At 40.0% G+C, this 7,871-nt stretch overlaps 1 long non-coding RNA gene across 1 annotated transcript; it reads left to right on the top strand.

Annotated features, from left to right (window-relative positions):
* Positions 1-4,412: 4,412 nt before the first annotated feature.
* LOC123182162 (uncharacterized) lies at positions 4,413-7,036 on the top strand. The gene is made up of 3 exons (XR_006492044.1): positions 4,413-4,759; positions 5,574-5,674; positions 6,721-7,036. It is a non-coding gene; the product is annotated as an uncharacterized lncRNA (long non-coding RNA).
* Positions 7,037-7,871: the final 835 nt, after the last annotated feature.

Below are 7,871 nucleotides of genomic sequence, written 5' to 3'. Positions count from 1 at the left end.
TTACATTACTTCCAAAGTATTTACCTATCATGAGATTAAATGACAGGAAATCCTATCTGTATTGATGGAACTAGCAATGCATAATACAATCGACATGTCTAGCTCAACCCTCGTCCTCTCATTCCATGGTATGTATGATTTTCTTTTGAAGTTTGCTTTAATTTTGCTTTGTTTATTCATATCAAAGATGGTTGTATATACGTCCAAATTCAGATTACGTAGTGCCCTGCAAAGAGGGAATTAGCAGGGCAAGGGAAGAAGCATGGAAAATAATTTTGGTTATTTCTATATGGAAGGACCATGATGGATTCTGGCTATCTGCATCTTGGCGAGTATCGTACCTTGGTCTTTGCAGATTTGCCTAACGGTCATGCAGATTGGTTTTGGTACACAAATAACTTAATCTAAATCTTTTCTGGCCATAAGTATGCGCATACTACATGGTTTTGATACATATGCCTTTTTCTCCAAGTAGTACGCTCCATTTTTTATGTCTTCGTGTATATTGCCACACCAAAATGAAGTCAAAGGCCTCATTGCCCCCCTCCACCACGGAGTAATTAAAGGTACCTGCAGTTTTTTTGTTCTTATTTTCTGTTGGACAATTCATCTAAGTAAAAGAGTTTACAATGGATAGATGCATTCCATTTATAGCTTGTACAACCAAGTTTATAATATGCAGTAGTTCCATGAATGCATTATACTCTCCCTAACTACTTGGCAGGAAAGATTGATGCGAGGCATGAAACAAATAATTGGCGAAACAGAAAACTCACTTTGATGAAGATGAATTCGTTCAGCTGCATGAATGGCATCGTTTGTGGTAAACAAAAGAAGCTACGAAGAGAGTTTTTATTTGATCTACTTAATACATATAAAGTATGACGTTTTGTCATTCGATTCTACTTTTTCTAAGCCACAACTTTTAGATTGTTTGTTATATTTGCGACGATGCTTAGAGCAACTCCAAACTGCCGACCCAAATGGACGGTGATTTTGTCTGATTGCAAGTTATATTCAACGCCAGAACGTGGTTATGGACCAACACGGCAGCCAACATCTCCTCATCATCGGATAAGGAATCGTCGGAGTCGCACTGAAAATTGTGGAAAATAGCTCGTCGAGGGAGTCCATTTTGTACCTTCAGGCATACTGTCGAACAACTTGCGGGCGTCAACGAAGAAGTTGGTCGGCAATGAGACACGCGCCTCCCCTGGACCTGGTGGCGTCCGATGAGCGTGCATGCGTGAGGAGAGCGGGCGGTGTCAGAGGAGCTGGTCGGGGACGTGGAGGCGGCTTCCTGCTCGCGGCGACGTCGGAGTGGGGGCGAGGCGGTGGCGGCGGCAACATGGGAGGTGGCGGCAGCAACATGGGAGGTGGCGGCTTTGGGGGAAGGTGTACCGGTACGGGCTGTTGGCACAAGCACCGGGAAATGGACTCCCCTACTATTTCACGGTAAAAAAAAGAGTCACGATGACTGTTCAGGAGAAAAGAAGGGGAGAAAGAATTGGTATTTGTCCATCATGTTTGACATACCTCTCCGAAATAGAACAATTATTTGACCAATGTATTTATATAGTTTTTCTATTCCGTGGCAACGCACGGGCACCAACTAGTATTATTAAATTGGGCTGCGATTCCGTGACTTCGGCCCGGTTTTGCTTCTGGAATATTCCAACCAGTTTTCCTTCTTTGTCTGCTGAGTTTTTTGTTGGTTTTTCTTCCGGTTTTCCTGTTTCTTTTGCCTATTACTTCTTTTCTTCCTTTTTTTATTTTTTATTCATTTCAAATTACATTGAAAAATCTTCAAATTCATGAATTTTTCCTTGAAAGTCGAGGACCTTTTCTTGAAATTGGTGGCCTTCTTTTAAATTTGCAAACAAGTTTTAAATTGACAAACTTCTTCAAATTCATGAATGCTTTTTTAAAAATTCTGAAAACTTCGTTTTCAAATTCGTGAACTTATTTGTAGAAGCAATTTTTTTTCATTCACAAACTTTTTTTCGAGTCTGTGAACATTTTATTTTCTGCGAAAATAATTTCAAGCCGCAAAGTTTTTCAAATATGTGGACTTTTTTCAATACGTGATTTTATTTACTTTGGAAATTTTTTAATGTTCGCAAACATTTTTTAGAATTTATGAATGTTTTTCGAATTTATTAACATTTGCCAAAATTAAGATTTTGTTTTTAGTTCGTGATTTTTTTATCAAATTGATGAAGTATTTTTAGAATTGACGAACATTTCTTTCAAAATCATGAACTTTTTCATATTCATGAGTATTTCCGAAGCCATAAATTATTTTCAACCCACTAACAAATTTTCAAATTATAAACTGGTCAATGGTGAACCGGTCGAAACAGCCATGGAGCGAGCGAGTTGGACCGAGCGACCTCGCTTTGCTGGGTTGGCCGATGCCGCGTCAGCGTTAGTTGGCATTCCTTGCGGTTCAAGTGCTGTATAGGCGCTCTCCATATTTTAATATGCTCGAATGCTAAAAATTAAACACATCCAAATCAAACAACGCACAAATTCAAATCCATTGGACCATGTCATTGAATCAATAATTTCACCATTAATTTTGCATACGAATTCAAACTAAAATTGTCTAAAATTATTAAAAAAATCGCGATGAGATGTAAATATTTTTTGTTGTATGTGATGTTTCATTTGATAGCAGATGTGAAAGTTGGGAGCTTATGTGCAAGAAGAACCCTTTATATAGGTAACCATGAAAGTAACGTTTATGCTTAGCTCGGGGGCAACCTGGAAGTTACCTCTTGCATACCGGGCTAAGAGCAACTCTAACGGAGCGAACATATTGGCCCGATCCACAAAAATCATACCGATATGCGGCTTATGGGCCCAAAAAATATACTAGCAGATCCCGCATCTTGGCCCGGCCCGCATATTATTTCTTTACAAGGAACCTAAAATCGTCCACCTTGGAATGGTATATGTACGGGATCCGGGGGCGCATTTCCTAGATCCTACAAACCCATTTTCGTAGAAGAATGGGGAGGCACAAAAGAGTAGAGAGTGATCTTACCAGTGTTGGCCGTGCGCCCTGGTATGGAGAGGAGGGAGGTCCGGAGGTGAACCAGGCGAGATAGCAAACAAAAGACGCTAGTTCTCGCGAGTTAGAGAAGCATGCTCCATTCATCCGTCGGGATAGCAGACCAAGGAGGCAAATGGTTCTAGCGAGTTATCTTCAACCTTGATGCTTTTTATATTAATTAGTAGATCGTAATCTCACGCTTATAGTAAATCCACATTGGTCATACCACATCACAATTAAACTTATGGTTTGATCGATTGCATGCTAGGGCACACAACTATAGTGTGCTCCGGACACCCCGTTTCCCGTGACACTGACAGTAGCCAGTAGCCTCTGTCCCTGACGTGGGTTACAAGTAGTGTTGCATCGATCTACTTTGAGCTAGCGTACATGCCAATATCCTCTAAAATGTCCTTGCTTTGATGAGCCTCGGCGCAGTCTCTTATATAGGTAGGCAAGGGTTGGTAGTTTCATAACTAGTTATGGGGGATACAATACGATACGATCAGATGATCCCGAGATTATGCGAAACCTATGTATCATAATTGATGAATCTCTCACATAGCACATCCACCCTTATCCCCTCCGAGCTCCCGCTTTGAAAAAAGGAAAGAAAAAGAATACAAATTCAATAAATGCAATCCTTTCGCATCGAGTCCTTTTATGTGTACCAGTTGTGAGGAAAAAAAATACTAAACTTGCAATATGATAATTCTGAAGAAAAAAATCCTTCACAAAATGAGGTGTCAATTATGAACATTCATGACTTTCCAAAGTGACTGTCATATTCATTGCATAGTGATAATGTGTCCAAATTGGGCACATAGGTGCGTATTGCCATTACAAACAATGCTGACAACTAGAGTTTCTAATTTTTTGGTACAAAAAAAAATCTTTTCTATTTCTCAATGTAAACAATGGGTATTTTTTTGAAGCAAGTACAAAAAGTGGGTGTAAAATGGTACCACTCCAATTTTCATGGAAAGTATTTTTAGATTTTTAACTACTTTCACACGTTTAGTGCATATATTTCAAATTTAAATTGTAAGTGTATAAAAATGTTAGCAAATTTTTGGTTAAAAAATCATATTTATATCCTTTAATCAATGCATAGGCCTTATTCTATTACAGAAGAGATGAAAGAAATAAAGGAAAGAAAGGAAAGAAAGAAAAAAGAAAAAAAATATTTTTGTCGAGTCTAAAAATATTGCACTCAAAAACATTATGTGTTCTGATTGGTCAGGGTAACCCTCTCACGGATCACGCGCTGTAACCATTGGATTCACGTAGATCCAACGGCTGCGGCCCTCCGGGTGCCCTATACTTTATCTCCTCTCACTCTCCTTATCCCTTCACACGCACGCCTAGCCATCGAAGCCGCCGCATGCCACGCCGCAAGCCTGAGGGCCTCATGCCGCCGCCGCTCGCCCCTTTCTTTGTAGGTCGCCGACGCAACCCTGGGCCCCGGGGTCGTTCCCTCATCCCCACCAGGCTCGAGGAGGCCCGAGGAGGCGGCCATGAGGAGCGCGCAGCCGCCAAAGCCATGGGCAGATCCAGCCCGCGTCGTCGGTAGCCATCCCTCCCTCGGGCGGCCATGAAGAATTGGAGAGGCCTGAGCAGAACGAGCGCATGGACGGTGCGCACCTCCCGCGATAGGAGGTCCTCGTCATCTGCTCGCATCCACGAGGAATCGATCCATATGTAAGCTAGCTTCCACAATAATCCATCCAGCAGGTTGCTTGCTTGTATGTGTACTAGTGTAAACGGGAACAAGATGCGAGGTCGGCGTCGAGGGTACATGCCTGCTGCTAATTGATTCTCCTGGTAATAATAGTAGTACGTGTTTTTCCCGTGGTGGAGATGTACATACGCGAATACTCGTCACATATCCGTACATACTTTAATACTCTCAAACTGTGACGTACACATACATACCTGAATAACTGTGCAATTTTTTTAATTCAGCTAAATAGGTCTACTGAGTGTCAACTTCGGCAAAGGCTGGCGCCTTTGCCTAGTGTTGCTCTCGGCAAACTACGTCCATCAGATTGGGTAGTAGAGATTATGAAGAGCAACACGGACATCTACTTTACTCACGGGTAATGTAGGTGTAATACATAGTGCTTTTCATGGCAAGGGTTCTACTAAATATATGATCATCATAGTGTAGTACATCCCAATAATCACTATGAAAATATAGCAGATGCTTGTATATTCATTCCACTTTAATTCTTATATTCTCGTATCTCAGTCTCATCTGCTAGTTTGATATAATCAAATGGGTGATAGCATCACCTTGTACCAAGTACCCGTCCTGGTTACTTTTTTATTTAGGTAAATGTAAGATACCATCACCTTTTACCAAGTATCCATCCTGGTTACATTATGTGCAAAATAGGTTCTACATTTAATTCCAAATTTGTTGAATATGTGATTTTACTGCGTGCTTATAGTCTGTAGCTTTTGGATGTACATCTATTTCTGCCTCAAGTTATTTATCATTCTACTCTTACAGAATGTTTGCGGGGAGCTCGGTTAGTGTCGATGCCTCAAGGGCTTATGCATATCAATTCCATGCTGCTTAAAGCCACTGTAATCATGGCTTCTGGTTTCCAGGTATATGTTTATGCAGTCATATGGACGTGCTTGTTGACAATTAGTATAGAATGTTTATATTCTTCATAACTTTGCCATGGAATGTCTACTGTTAGAAAACATCTTACGGGTACTTTGGTTAGGTACTAGAAAGCACATACACAGACACATGCCCAACACAACAACAAGCACACACATACAGCACAACACAGATGCTCTGCTCCTGATTTCTCAACAGTATGATGATGCTTTTGCTCAGCCACTCTAATTTTTTTCACTGGGCGTCACTTTTCATATGCTTGCTCATGTAGTGACTTGATTGACAGTTGTTTGTGCTGCTTTGTTCAACTAATGTCCAGATACAACAAGTTAGTCTTGATTTGTACACGAGCTAAGTAGAATTGTGTCAACTCTTTTTTTGTGGTTGCTTACCACATATCAGTTTACTACAATAGCTTAATACAATAGCGTGGCAGTTTACTACTATGGGATTAAATGAGATTATTTGGGAAAATAGATGCAGCATGGTTGATTGTGGGCTGCCCACAAACACCCGCATAACACATGCGTGCTGGTGTGGGTATTCCTCCATTAGTCCCACTTGCAGCCTGAATGTCTATCCCTAAGGAAGTGAATGGTCATAATAGTCTTCCCGAACTATGGCCATGTGTATCCATTGAAATATTGTTCATGCAAATTCTGTTATCATTGTCGTTGAATAATAATATTGATCATAATATAGGTTGCATCCAAAGTAGTTTTAAAGACTTTAACATATCCAAACCAGCGGAATGCTGCATATGCTACTATTTGGAGTATTCATCTAGAAACTAAGGTTGGTGATATTTAGTTAGGTGCCAATTTTGCACTTGTGTGCATAGATGAACCTATTCTGGATAATGAGGAGTTAGTAAGGTAAGTTTCTGATTGCAAGAGAATTGGTCATGCTTTTGCTTAGGATACTTAATTGCCCGACCTTTAGCTTTTGTAAGTTGGAGTCTTTTCTTCCATATTCCAAAATTATATTTGTGTACATTTAATCTATAAGGTCCATTTATCTTTTGCAGATTCGAAAGAAGCATAATTGAGTTGGAGCTGAATTATTCTGTTGGATAAAGAAGCAAATATAATTAGAAGATTTTACTTAGCAATAACCGTACTTTACATTGATAGATTGAAAAATGTAATAGCAGTCAGAACATCTTTTTCTTTGGTCGAATTGATACAAATGCTATGGTGTAATATTCTCCATAGACGTGTTCTCTATTGTAAATTTGATATGAATGATATGTTGTTCAACCAATAACATTGGTATTTATTTATTGTAATGCATATGTATCCTACACTCTTGTATATTCATAATAAATACCTTGATATTTTCAATTTTTGTATGTGTCGGGCTTCAATTTCTCTATCATTTTAATGGCGCCAAGCATCACAGTAGAATAATTAACCATTTGAGCAATTGTAGTGATTCTATTAAATAGATGCATATTCCAAAAAATGGCTATCAACTTTGTGGTTAATAAATAAAAAATACATTAATTATGTTGCCATACTAGTCTAGTAGTGTTACTATAGTTACAAAATGTGTTACCAGTGTTGTGTTATGATATTTGAATATTATGTTACAAGTTGTGTTACTATAGTTACAAAAACATGTTACCACAATGTTCTATGGCTACAAAATGTGTGTTACTATACTAACCAAAATGTGTTACCAACGTGTTTCGGTAACACATAATATGCATGTTACTATAACGTAATTGTAACACAATTTTTAAGTTATGGTAACAATTACTATATGTGACAGTGGACACCACTTAGTAACACGGTCTAATGGAACACGTTTCAAAATGTGTTACTATGTGACCTTGTAACGCTGTTTTGGGCCTATAGTAACACAACACTGTGTTACCAAAGCTTTATCCTGTTGTAGTGAGGGAAGTTCCCCCGGCAGAACAGCTCCGCCGGAGCCCTAGATTGGTTCCGCCAAGGTTCCGCCTCGTGGCGGCGGAGTTTCGTCCCGTAAGCTTGCTTATGATTTTTTTTCGGGGTAAAAGCCTTCATATAGCAGAAGAGGGGCACCGGAGGGCCACCAAGGGGCCCAGGAGACAGGGGGCGCGCCCAGTAAGGGAGGGCGCGCCCCCAACCCTCCTGGCCAGGGTGTGGGCCCCCTCCGGTACTTCTTTCGCTCAATAATTCTTATAAATTCCAA

Source organism: Triticum aestivum, chromosome 1D (assembly GCF_018294505.1).
Source record: "Triticum aestivum cultivar Chinese Spring chromosome 1D, IWGSC CS RefSeq v2.1, whole genome shotgun sequence".
Taxonomy (NCBI): Eukaryota; Viridiplantae; Streptophyta; class Magnoliopsida; order Poales; family Poaceae; genus Triticum; species Triticum aestivum.
This window is presented reverse-complemented; position numbering and strand designations above follow the sequence as displayed.